The 11553-nt window shown below is 44.4% G+C and overlaps 1 long non-coding RNA gene across 1 annotated transcript; it reads right to left on the reverse strand.

The window, feature by feature from the left end:
- Positions 1–1703: 1703 nt before the first annotated feature.
- LOC148146615 (uncharacterized) lies at positions 1704–8017 on the reverse strand. Its single transcript, XR_015760630.1, has 3 exons — positions 7895–8017; positions 6208–6266; positions 1704–4539 (listed from the first exon to the last, which is right to left on the reverse strand). It is a non-coding gene; the product is annotated as an uncharacterized LOC148146615 (long non-coding RNA).
- Between the last annotated feature and the right edge of the window lie 3536 nt (positions 8018–11553).

Genomic DNA, 11553 nt, shown 5'->3' on the forward strand with positions numbered 1-11553 from the left:
ACTCACAGTCCCTCTCTCCCATGCTCTCTGATGCACTCCCTCTCTCCCACACTCCCTCATACACTCACACTCCCTCTCCCCCACACTCCCTCATATACTCACTCTCTCATACACTCACACTTTCTCATACACTCACACTCCCTCTCTCCCATACACTTTCTCATACACTCACACTCCCTCTCTCCTGCACTCTCTCATACACTCACACTCCCTCTCTCCCACACTCCCTCATACACTCACACTCCCTCTCTCACACACTCTCTCATACACTCACACTCCCTCTCTTCCACACTCTCTGATACACTTTCTCTCTCCCACACTTTTTCTTACACTCACACTCTCTCACACACGTATACTCCCTCTCTCCCACACACTCTCTGACATTCTCTCTCCCTCTCTCCCACACTCTCTGATACACTCCCTCTCTCCCATACTCTCCCACACACCCACACTCCCTCCCTCACACACTCTCTCATACACTCACACTCTCTCATACACTCACACCCCCTCTCTTCCACACTCTCTGTTACACTCCCTCTCTACCACACTCCCTCATACACTCACACTCTGTCTCTCCCATACTCTCTCTTACACTCACACTCTCTCACACACGCATACTCCCTCTCTCCCAAACTCTTTCTGCCATTTTCACTCCCTCTCTCCCACACTCTCTGATACACACCCTCTCTCCCATACTCTCTCACACACCCACACTCCCTCCCTCACACACTCTCTCATACACTCACACTCTCTCATACACTCACACTCTTTCATACACTCACACTCCCTCTCTCTCACACTCTCTCATACACTCACACTCTCTCATACACTCACACACCCTCTCTCCCATACTCTCTCATACACTCCCTCTCTCCCACACTCCCTCATACACTCACACTCCCTCTCTCACACACTCTCTCAGACACTCACACTCTCTCATACACACACACTCCCTCTCTCCCACACTCTCTCATACACTCACACTCCCTCTCTCCCGCACTCTCTGATACACTCCCTCTCTCCCACACTCCCTCATACACTCACACTCTCTCATACACTCACACTCCCTCTCCCCCACACAGTTTCTCATACACTCACAGTCCCTCTCTCCCATGCTCTCTGATGCACTCCCTCTCTCCCACACTCCCTCATACACTCACACTCCCTCTCCCCCACACTCCCTCATATACTCACTCTCTCATACACTCACACTTTCTCATACACTCACACTCCCTCTCTCCCATACACTTTCTCATACACTCACACTCCCTCTCTCCCACAAACTCTCTCATACACTCACCCTCCCTCTCTCCCACACACTCTCATACACTCACAGTCCCTCTCTCACACACACTCCCTCTCACACTCACGCTCTCAAATGCACACACTTCATCTTTCACACTCACTTCCTCTCACATACCCTCACATGCTCACCCTGTCACCTCCCTATTACGCACTCGATCACACTGACGCACACAACCGACACGTGCACTCACTCGTGCACACAAACATGCACACGTGCATGAACACAAATACGCACGCACACACAGAATCGTGCACACACACATGCACACACAGACACACACACATGCACACTCACACACTCCCTCTCACACACACGCATGCGCACACACACCATCTCTTTCACACACACTCACTTTCTCACACACACACACAAAATCTCTGAGCAAGTCTACTTGAAGTTGTTAAGAAATGTTTTATTCGCATTTTCCTTCATTAGCTATTCAAAATTCAGGGAGAAGAGTATTGATTCGCAGGGACAGCTAGAGTGGACATTGGAGGGTCATGTGATGAAATCTCCAGGATGAGATCCAGCCTGGGTTGGCAACTCTGGGGCCACTGTCAGCTCAACATCTGAAAACTAGGAGCGAATTGTGACTGGCAGGTGGTGTTGAGCTGTGAAACCTGACCGGGACACGTGAGGCTGGTGGGAGTGAATGTGACGAAGCCATGGTAACCCATTGATCCCAAGTAAATCAATAGGACAATGAATCAAACATCACTTCAGGAAAGCAGCAGGATTCGAAACAAGCCCAGAGCAGTGATTGATGGAGACAGTCTGGAGAAAACATCACAAATGCAAAGAAATTGGGCCACACAGTGAGTGGGAGATAAACACGAATCATTATTGTTGCCACTTACTAAATATTCCTCTGGCTCTACATTATGCTTCATAACCCGTTCTGCGCGATAACACCAACACTCTCCAACTCTGGGAGGGAATCTAATTATACTGCAGGTCAAACACAATCAAATTGCTTTTGACATTTAAATGTAGTGCTGCACTTATTTCTTTTTCGGGATAGATAGTTCCTTTTACAGATTGTTGGCTGTGAATCTGAACCTTCTTCCATTACACCTTGAATAGCCAGCTTGTCTGACATCTTATATTCTTTCCTGAATGCCTATAACTCATGGCTTGAGCAGCTAATGAAAGAAGCTATCTTGGCAGCTGAGGGCTTGAACAGTCTATTGTCTGAGCTGATTCAGTATGTCATCCCAACCAACAGTCTATCTGACAAAGCTCTGAATTATCTTTCACCATTGCTTACTAGTTCGTGTCAGAATGCGTTTGCTTCAAGGGAACGGAGTGAGGCCATTCAGCCTCTTGATCCTGTTCCACATTCAATAGCTCGCGGGCCATCTGTTTCCTAATTCCTCGTTTGGGTGTGCTGCTTCAAACTTTAACAAAAGTCTACCAAGTTCAATGTTGGAATTTTTAGTTGACTGTGCTCGATCCTAATTCCTTGCCTTAACAGAACAGGATTTATTAAAGGGGAGAGCTCCAGATCTTCTCCACCCCAAGCCCTATATATAATTCTAAGGCCCAATCTCCTTTGTTGTGGACTGCCCACTGCCCCCTTATCACCAGAGGAAATAGTTTTCCTCGCTATCTTTTTAATTTGATTTATTACTGTCGCATGTATCTTGGTACAGTGAAAAGTTTAGTTTTGCGTGCAGTACAGGCAGACTAGACCATACAAAGTTCATTAGGGTATTAGAACACAGCGAGGAATACAATGTTATGGTTGCAGAGAAGATGCACAAAGAGCGAGATCAGCATTAAATTTAAAATTCGAGAGCCCCATTCAGATGTATAATAACAGCTGGTCTGTTGGTACATGTGCACAAGCTTTTGTATCTTTTGCCCAACGGAAGAGGTTTGAAGAGATAATAATCAGGATGGGAGGAGTTTTTGATATTTAATTCCTAAGGCAACAGGAAGTCCAGTTGGAGTCAATGGATGGAAGGCTGGTTTGTGTGAAGGACTGGGCTGTGTTCACAACTGTTTGTAAATTCTTACAGTCCTGGGCAGAGCAATAGCCACATCAAGCCATAATACCTCCTGATGGGATGCTTCCAATGGTGCATCGATAAAAATTTGTAAGCCCCCTTATGGACATGCTGCATTTCCTTAGCCTCCTGAGGAAGTAGAGGTGTTGTTGTGCTTTCATAACCGTCGCATCAAGATGGTGGACCAGGACAGATTGTTGGTGATCATCACTCCCAGGAACTTGACGGTCTCGACCAGCTCCATTTAAAATAAATCAAGGAACTGTGGATGCTCGAGATCTGAAACAAACAATTGCTGGAGAAACTCAGCAGGTCCGACAGCATCTGTGGAAAGAAAATGAGCTGCACGGTGGCTCAGTGATTAGCAGTGCTGCCTCACAGCACCAAGGAGCCAGGATTGATTCCAGCCTCAGATGAATATCTCTACGGAGTTTGCACATTCTCCCCAGTTCCACTGGGTGGTCTCACAGTCCATAGGTGTGCAGGTTAGGTGGATTGACCATGCTAAATGTCCCCGTAGTGTACAGGCTAGGTGGGATAACTAGTAACTGTAGGTTACAGGAATAAGGAGGTGATTGGAACAGGGGCCAGGTAGATCGTATTGACTATGAGATCCTTGATTGGGCTTGTTAACCTGGGACAAGCAGGGAGCCCTGGCTGACAAATATAAAGAGGAGAATCTCCTCCTTCCAGGAACAAAAAGGGTGCCAGGTGCCTGACTTTGAAAGGGGCAGTACTGAAGTGAAGGACAGTTCAGGCATAAATAAATGGTGACTTGGTGATAGGATACCGGCCTCTGTGGAGTTATTTTAGGATCAGTGCAGACTCAGTGGGCTGAATGGCCTCTAGCTGCACTGTAAGGATTCTATGATGCCATGGAAACAGAGTTTTGAGTCTGGTGATTCGTTTTCAGAACTAGAAGCAGCTGGAAATAAATGATATTTATGCTGGTGAAGGTGATCGGATGGCAAGGAGTCAGCAGCAAACTGGGGATGGAGCCCAGAATGAGAGAGAAGAATGTATAGATAGGCAAAGGGCCTAGTGGTAGAAAGCCAGGGAGGAAGAGGATCCAGTTAGGGTGATAGTGGGGACTATGAGTAGGTGAAAATGGGTTTGGCTGTGTTGAAAGTAACTCATTTCATGACAGGAGCAAAGTTTGTGGTGGTTTGCCATAGACAAGGTTCATGCTCTGCACTCTTTCAATTCGATGTTGAGTCCTGTAGGCTGTAAGGCAACAGAGAACAAAGAAGGTTTACAGCCCAGTAACATGCCCTTCAGCCCTCCAAGCCTGAGCCGATCCAAATGTACTGTCTAAGCCTGTCAGTCAATCCCTAAGCATCTATATCCCTCTGCTCCCCACCTACTCATGCATCTGTCCAGGCGCATCTTAAATGAATCTACCGTGCCTGCCTCTACCACCTCTGCTGGCAACATGTTCCCGACACCCAACACCTTCTGTGTGAAGTACTTGCCACGTGTATCCCCCTTAAACTTTCCATCTCTCACCTCGAAAGCATGACCATAATCAAGCAGAAGATGAGGTTCAGCTTGTATTGAGCCTCACTGGAGCAGTACAGCGGGCCAGAGACAGAAATGTTATCCATCCACACCTCCATATCCTCCACATTTTGCTCTTACACCTACTAGATCACTTTACTTAGTATTGACCCCTGGGAAAACCCAGGACTTATACAGACATAAAATAAATTTTGACTAAATAACCTGGTAGGAGTCTATTATTGACTTTACCATATTGAAAAAAACTCATTCATTAAGAACTAATTTACTCTATTTACATTCATTCATTTAAATAAAGTCTTAGAACAACAATAAGTTCCTTCAACTATACAACCTCTTTAAGCAACAAGCACTAGAATTCATGGTCCCACATCATAGAGTCCATGATTTGCAACTGTCAATCAAACTGTGAAATGGCAAGCATGCTGCTGTGATAATGGATAATTGTTAAATTAATCATGCAACAGAAATACAGTAATGTTAGCCCTTAAGGTTATGCCAACAGACAGGGTGAAATATTAAGCAACTTTTTAACACTCGACATTTTTTCAAAGGCTTTAATGGTTGGACTTGTAAATATCTTGGCAGCTCCCTTTGACATGGTCTTTTGACAGGTTTTCTCAACACTCCTAATATATCCCCTTTCACAGGTCTTCTTGAGAGTTTTGACAGATCTATTTGACAGGGTTTTGATAGTTGATTTTGACAGATCTGTTTGGCAGTAATGCATTTATGCACTTTATACGTATACTTTTTATGCTTACCTTTAACCAATAACTTCCTGGTAAAGGTGCCTGGCTTTCACCAAAGGACAGTATACCCCAAACAAAAGGCCCTTGCCTCCCCCAAGTGTCCCCCCAAAGAGGTGCCTTGGCTATCTAAAGAAATGCCTAAAGTTCAGACCCTCCTGTTACCAGGTTCCCTTTGCATACTTTGGATTTGCACTCCAAGGCTCCCAACATCCCATTTCAGTGACGGCAGCTGATGGCTGAAATGACCTTGTTAAACAACATATACACAGAACCTACCAGGCTGTATTCCCACTCCGACAAAAATGGGAAATGTGTGTTTAGGACTGGGCTTCCAATTACTGACCACATCTGGCATTTTTGCCAAGGCCGGGGGTGTGTCCATTGTGTTGAAAATCTACGCCTTCCTGTCTTGGGCTCCTATGGCATGTCATTCACTTTCCTGACTCTCCAAAGCCTGTCCGCCATGTACAAGACTCATGCCAGGAGTGTAATGGAATACTCTCCATTTGCCTGGATGGATGCAGCTCCAGGAGCACAACACCATCCAGGACATACCAGTCTGCCTGACTGGCACCATGTCCACAAATGTTCACTCCTGCCAACACTGATGCACAATACTCACTGCAGATTTTCCACCAAGGCTCCTTAGACTGCATCTTTCACATCCATGACCACTGCCATCTAGAAGTACAGGGGGAGCAGATAAGTAAGGATATTACTACCTGCAGGTTACTTTCCAAGCCACTCACCATAGTGATTTGGAAATATGTCATTATTTTTTCATTGTTGTTGGGTTCCAATCCTAACACTTACTCCACAACAACAATGTGGGTGTCCCTATATGTCACAGCTTCAAGAGGTCAGCTCATTATCACTTTCTCCAGGGCAATTAGAAATGGGTAATAAATGCTGGCCCAGCCAGAGACACCCACATCCCCTGAGGGAATAAAAAAGTTCCTCATTAACTTGGTTTCTTCTCACCAGTGAACAATACAAACTCTGTTACTCCTCTCTCTTTCACGGTGCCTCAGTGGTTAGTACTGCTGCCTCACAGCAACAGGGACCCGGGTTCGATTCCAGCCTCAGGTGACTGTGTGGAGTTTGCAGGTTCTCCCTGTGTCTGCGTGGGTTTCCTCTCACAGTCCAAAGATGAGCAACTTAGGTGAATTGGCCTTGCTAAATTGCCCGTAGTGTTAGGTGCATTAGTCAGAGGGAAATGGGTCTGGGTGAGTTACTCTTCGGAGGGGCTTTGTGGACTTGAAGGGCCTGTTTTTCCACACTGTAGGGTATCTAATCCAAACTAGAATCTCTCAGACTGACCTGTCTGGAGGGGTTCAGTAATATTTTAAGAACCCTATATCCCAACACTACAATAGTTTGTGATGGACTCTTTCCCTCTTAAAGCCCATCACCATGTCCATGTAAATCTCAGGGGGCTTGTATCCACATTGAGATGCTTACTAGCTATCCTCTCACTACCCAATGTTCTATCTTGAATTAAATAGATGGTTTAAGTATGACCACTTTTAAAACCTGGGATTCATAACAGTTCCCTGTGAGACCTGGCAAAGTTAACCCTTATTCAACACCCTTATCATCATTCACAGAGATGAAAGTTTTGCCAGTAAATTAATCTGGCTCTCAACAGTTCTCAGTGCATCCAAAACATCTTTGTTGTCAAGCAGGATTCAGAACTGGCCACTTGACCCATTTTATTCTGTTAAATTAAACAGACAGTTCTAAGCACATCAATCGAATAAACTTTATATTTGCAAACACTCAAAAATACTTCACTCGCTTTCTTATCTTAGACTAGCAATTCATATATGGGAATGGATGACACAGCCATAATATAAATGCAAAATATTTTGTCTTTAGTTTTACTGCTCAATTGTAAGTTCTCATCTATTATAGTTCAATATCACCTGTCCAATTTCCATCACTAAGATACAATGTGATGTCTTCTTCAAACTAACAACACAGACAGCGAGCTTTGAAGTCTCAGGTTAAAACTTCCCAATGAAATGTACAGTTTGGAATAAATCACTTCCTCCAGAAACAATGAGAAGGCAATGAGCAAATAATAAAGGAAATCACTGTCAGTTGTCATAGCAACAGTGAAGATACACAAAGTCCTCACTGACAGGCTCATTTCATCCCGGACTTACTCCAACAGCAGTTTATCCACAGTTACTAACTAACTAATCTTAAGTAACCATAAGGGCACAGTGCCAGATAAATCAGATTATAAAGATTAGTTTACAGCTAAGAGCATAATTTTGTGAGTGAAATGGAGCCTATATTCTTACATCAATGCCAGGATGTTCCAATTTCAATTCTGTGCTTGTAACTCTTTTAATTTCAAGATTAACCCTTGCTGCCTGGTTTTCTGACCGCACAATGAAACTGTCTTAATCAGTCGCAAATCAGAGCTGATGATGTTTTCTCTCCTCTTGCCTTGAATCGACTCTCCAGCTGGAAAAACATGATTTTGTCGAGTACTCAAAGCACTGCAGAGGCTGGTCAGTAGGTCACAGGCAATAACCAATCAGGCTGGGAGTTCTTACAGTTTATGTTGTTCATTAACTAATTCCGTTCCTCAAGGCTTAGAACAAAAATCTAAAAATCACACAACACCAGGTTATAGTCCAACAGGTTTAATTGGAAGCACTAGCTTTCAGGTAACCACCTGATGAAAGAGTGTCGCTCCAAAAGCTGGTGTGCTTCCAATTAAACCTGTTGGACTTGTATATCAATGTTTGTACTTGAGAGTTTTGTTTATTTTTGTAAACTCGTAAAAATGTTAAATTTCTAATAAAAATATCTATAAAAAAAACCTGTTGGACTATAACCTGGTGTTGTGTGATTTTTAACTTTGTACACCCCAGTCCAACACCGGCATCTCCGAATCAGAACAAAAATCTAAGTGTTCATTGTTTGGGATTGACCCGCTGATATCCTCAAGCACCAATGGGTCACATTGCCAGAGAACTTGCTTAATTAATTCATAGAGTCATAGAGTCATGCAGCATGGAAGGAGACCTTTTGGTCCAATTCATCTATACCAGGTTTCCTAAACTGAACTAGTCCCATTTGCCTGCATTTAGCCTACATCCCTCTAAACCTTTACTATCCATGTACCTGTCCAAATGTCTTTTAAATGTTACAATTGTACCAGCCTCCACCACTTCCTCTAGCAGCTCATTCCATATACACACCAGCCTCTGCTTGTAAATGGTGCCCTTCAAGGCACTTTTAAATATGTTCCCTCTCACTTAAACTTATGCTTTCTAGTTTTGGACTCCCCTACCTGGGAAAAAGACCTTTGCTATTCATCTTATCCATGCCCCTCATGATTCTATAAACCACTATAAGGTCACCCCTCAACTTCCAATGCTCCAGAGAAAGATGTCCCAACCCGATCCAACCTCTCCTTATTAACTCAAGCACACCACTCTCGGCAACATCCTTGTAATATTTTTTCTGAACCCTTTCTAGTTTAACAACATCCTTCCTAAAGCAGGGTGGCCTGAATTGCACACAGTATTCTAAAGAAGGTGTCACTAATGTCTTGTATAGCCACAACATAATGTCCCTACTCCAGTACTTAATTACCAATGAAGGCGAGTGTGCCAAATGCCTTCGTCACCACCTTGTCTGCCTGCAATGCCACTTTCAAGGAACCAGCTTTTGGAGCGCTGCTCAGAACCACCTGATGAAGGAGCAGCGCTCCGAAAGCTAGTGCTTCCAATTAAATCTGTTGGACTATAACATGGTGTTGCGTGATTATTAACTGTGTAAGTCCTGTCCTGGCTTGCCTTACCAAAATGCAACCCCTCGCATTTATCTAAGGTAAAGATGTGAGGTATTGCTTATAAAGCTGTCATTTATTGTCCATCCTTATTGTTACACAGTCTACCTCACTTCAGAGGGCAGTTCAGAGTCCTCTAAAGTCTGGGATTAGAGCTACTTATTAGACCAAGTAGATAAAAGTCAGCTAATGGACATGAGCCAATTGGTTGGGCAGAATCTTAGTGGGGCCTCCCCTAAGTGACAATGGCCTTAGGTAAACATGGAAGAATCACAAGACCCATCTCAATGTTGAGAACAACTTGCTGCATCTTTTCCAGACATTGAGGTGAGATTCTCAGTAGGCACCAGCGATTTACCTATTAAAGGAGATTATTGCTTGTTAACAACCTTATTAACAGTTGATCTCACCTCAGTAATTTGCAACTTCCTATGTTACCATCCATGGCGAGCAAACTGGACACCAGGAAATCTCGACATGGAAGTCAGACTGGCTACCTGTCAAACTTCAGCTCACCACTGGCTGTGAAGAACATCCATGTTCACCAGTGTGGCAGGGATCACACTGGCAGCAGAAAGGACACCTTTCATTGTCACTTCCTGTAGGTGTGTGCCTGCTACCCTGGCAACTACCAGGATTCTGACATCCGTTGCAGTCTCATGTTGTGAGTGTGTTTGACTGTACAGATCCCTGACAAAGCGGGGTACTGAGGGATAAGGACTACCCACAGTGACCAAGGCCAATGAGACCACTGTATATGTCTCCGACTGATACAATACTCCCCATCCTTCCTCTGGGGCTGTGATACAGAAGGGTTGCTGATGTTGGAGTTGCAGTGTAGAAGGGGGAGGCCTCCTGTATAGCCTGGACAGAGAGCACTGCCTCATCTTGGTCTGTTGTTTCCTGCACATTTGGAGTGGGCAGCAAGATGATGTGATAGATGCTAATGACCTGGTGCCTTGGGAGCATTCTTCTAAGGGGGAGGACAGGATATAGGAGAGAAGGAAACTCTCCATATGCATGGCTGAGCGCTCAACTGGCTCAGGCACTATAAACCAGAGATAACCTGATTGACACCAAGTTCATGTCGATGAGAGCTGGGTGTCAGATACCATTATGCATTTTAGATCAGTCATTTGTCATGATGCCAGCATCTGGATCTGTGGCTGCTGGCCATTATGTTGCTGGTAAGTAGATACAGCAGATTGTCAATGCTTGCTTGGGTGCACAGTGACCTTTCAAAGATGGCAGGGTGGCTGGGAATGCCAGTCTTTCAGTAAATATTCACTGAGTGGTGAGTTCTTCAAGGAACATATGTGGAATGGGGTTCGAATCATGCGTGACTGAGTACCATAGGGGTGGGGTGGGTGCTTAATGAGGTGGGTTGGGGTTAGCTTGAGGATGAGGGTTGGGGTTAGAGTTGGGCTTAAGGGTAGGGTAAGGGTTAGGGTAAGGGTTAGGATAGGGGTTAAGGGTTAGGGTTAGGGTTAGGATAAGGGTTAGGATAAGGGTTAATGTAGGGGTTAAGGATTAGGGTTAGGTTTAGGTTAGGATAAGGGTTAGGGTAAGGGTTAGGATTCAGAGTAGGATTAGGGTTCAGGGTAGGGTTAGAGTGAGGGTTAATATGTCAGTTAGGATGTGGTTCGAGATCTCCCTGGGCCTCGCAGAGAGAAATCTTCTGTGAAACTCAATGAAACTGACACTGAGCTAAGTTAACTTAAAATGGAGCCCATTGTGTTTTTATGACAATTTGGAAGTTTTGTGGACACTTCCACTGTTTGCATATTCTTTATTTCCAAACTGAATTTACCTTTCAGTATAGTGGGATTTGGATTCACAATCTGTGTGTTTATCAGTGCAGGACTCTGAATTACTAACCACAAGCATAATCTACCACGACTCCATCCTTTCCATAGAGTGCCTCTCTCTCTCTCTCTCTCTCTCTCTCCAATATGGGTGAGACCTGATGTGAAGACGTCACACTAAAGAAATGCTTTGCTTCAGCAGCGAAGAAGGAAAATATTTCCATGCTTTCTTGGGATTGCTAAGGTTACCAATGATCATAGGCAGTTTATAAATTGTAGTAGATTAGAGCTCTCCTTTCAAAGCTTCAGTGCTTTAAAAACATAACCATTTTTTTTCAGAGAGAGTGAGAGC

The sequence above is a fragment of the Chiloscyllium plagiosum genome, unplaced genomic scaffold (genome assembly GCF_037043375.1).
Source record: "Chiloscyllium plagiosum isolate Xiang-an unplaced genomic scaffold, Cpla_swu_hap1 HiC_scaffold_20, whole genome shotgun sequence".
NCBI classification, from domain to species: Eukaryota; Metazoa; Chordata; class Chondrichthyes; order Orectolobiformes; family Hemiscylliidae; genus Chiloscyllium; species Chiloscyllium plagiosum.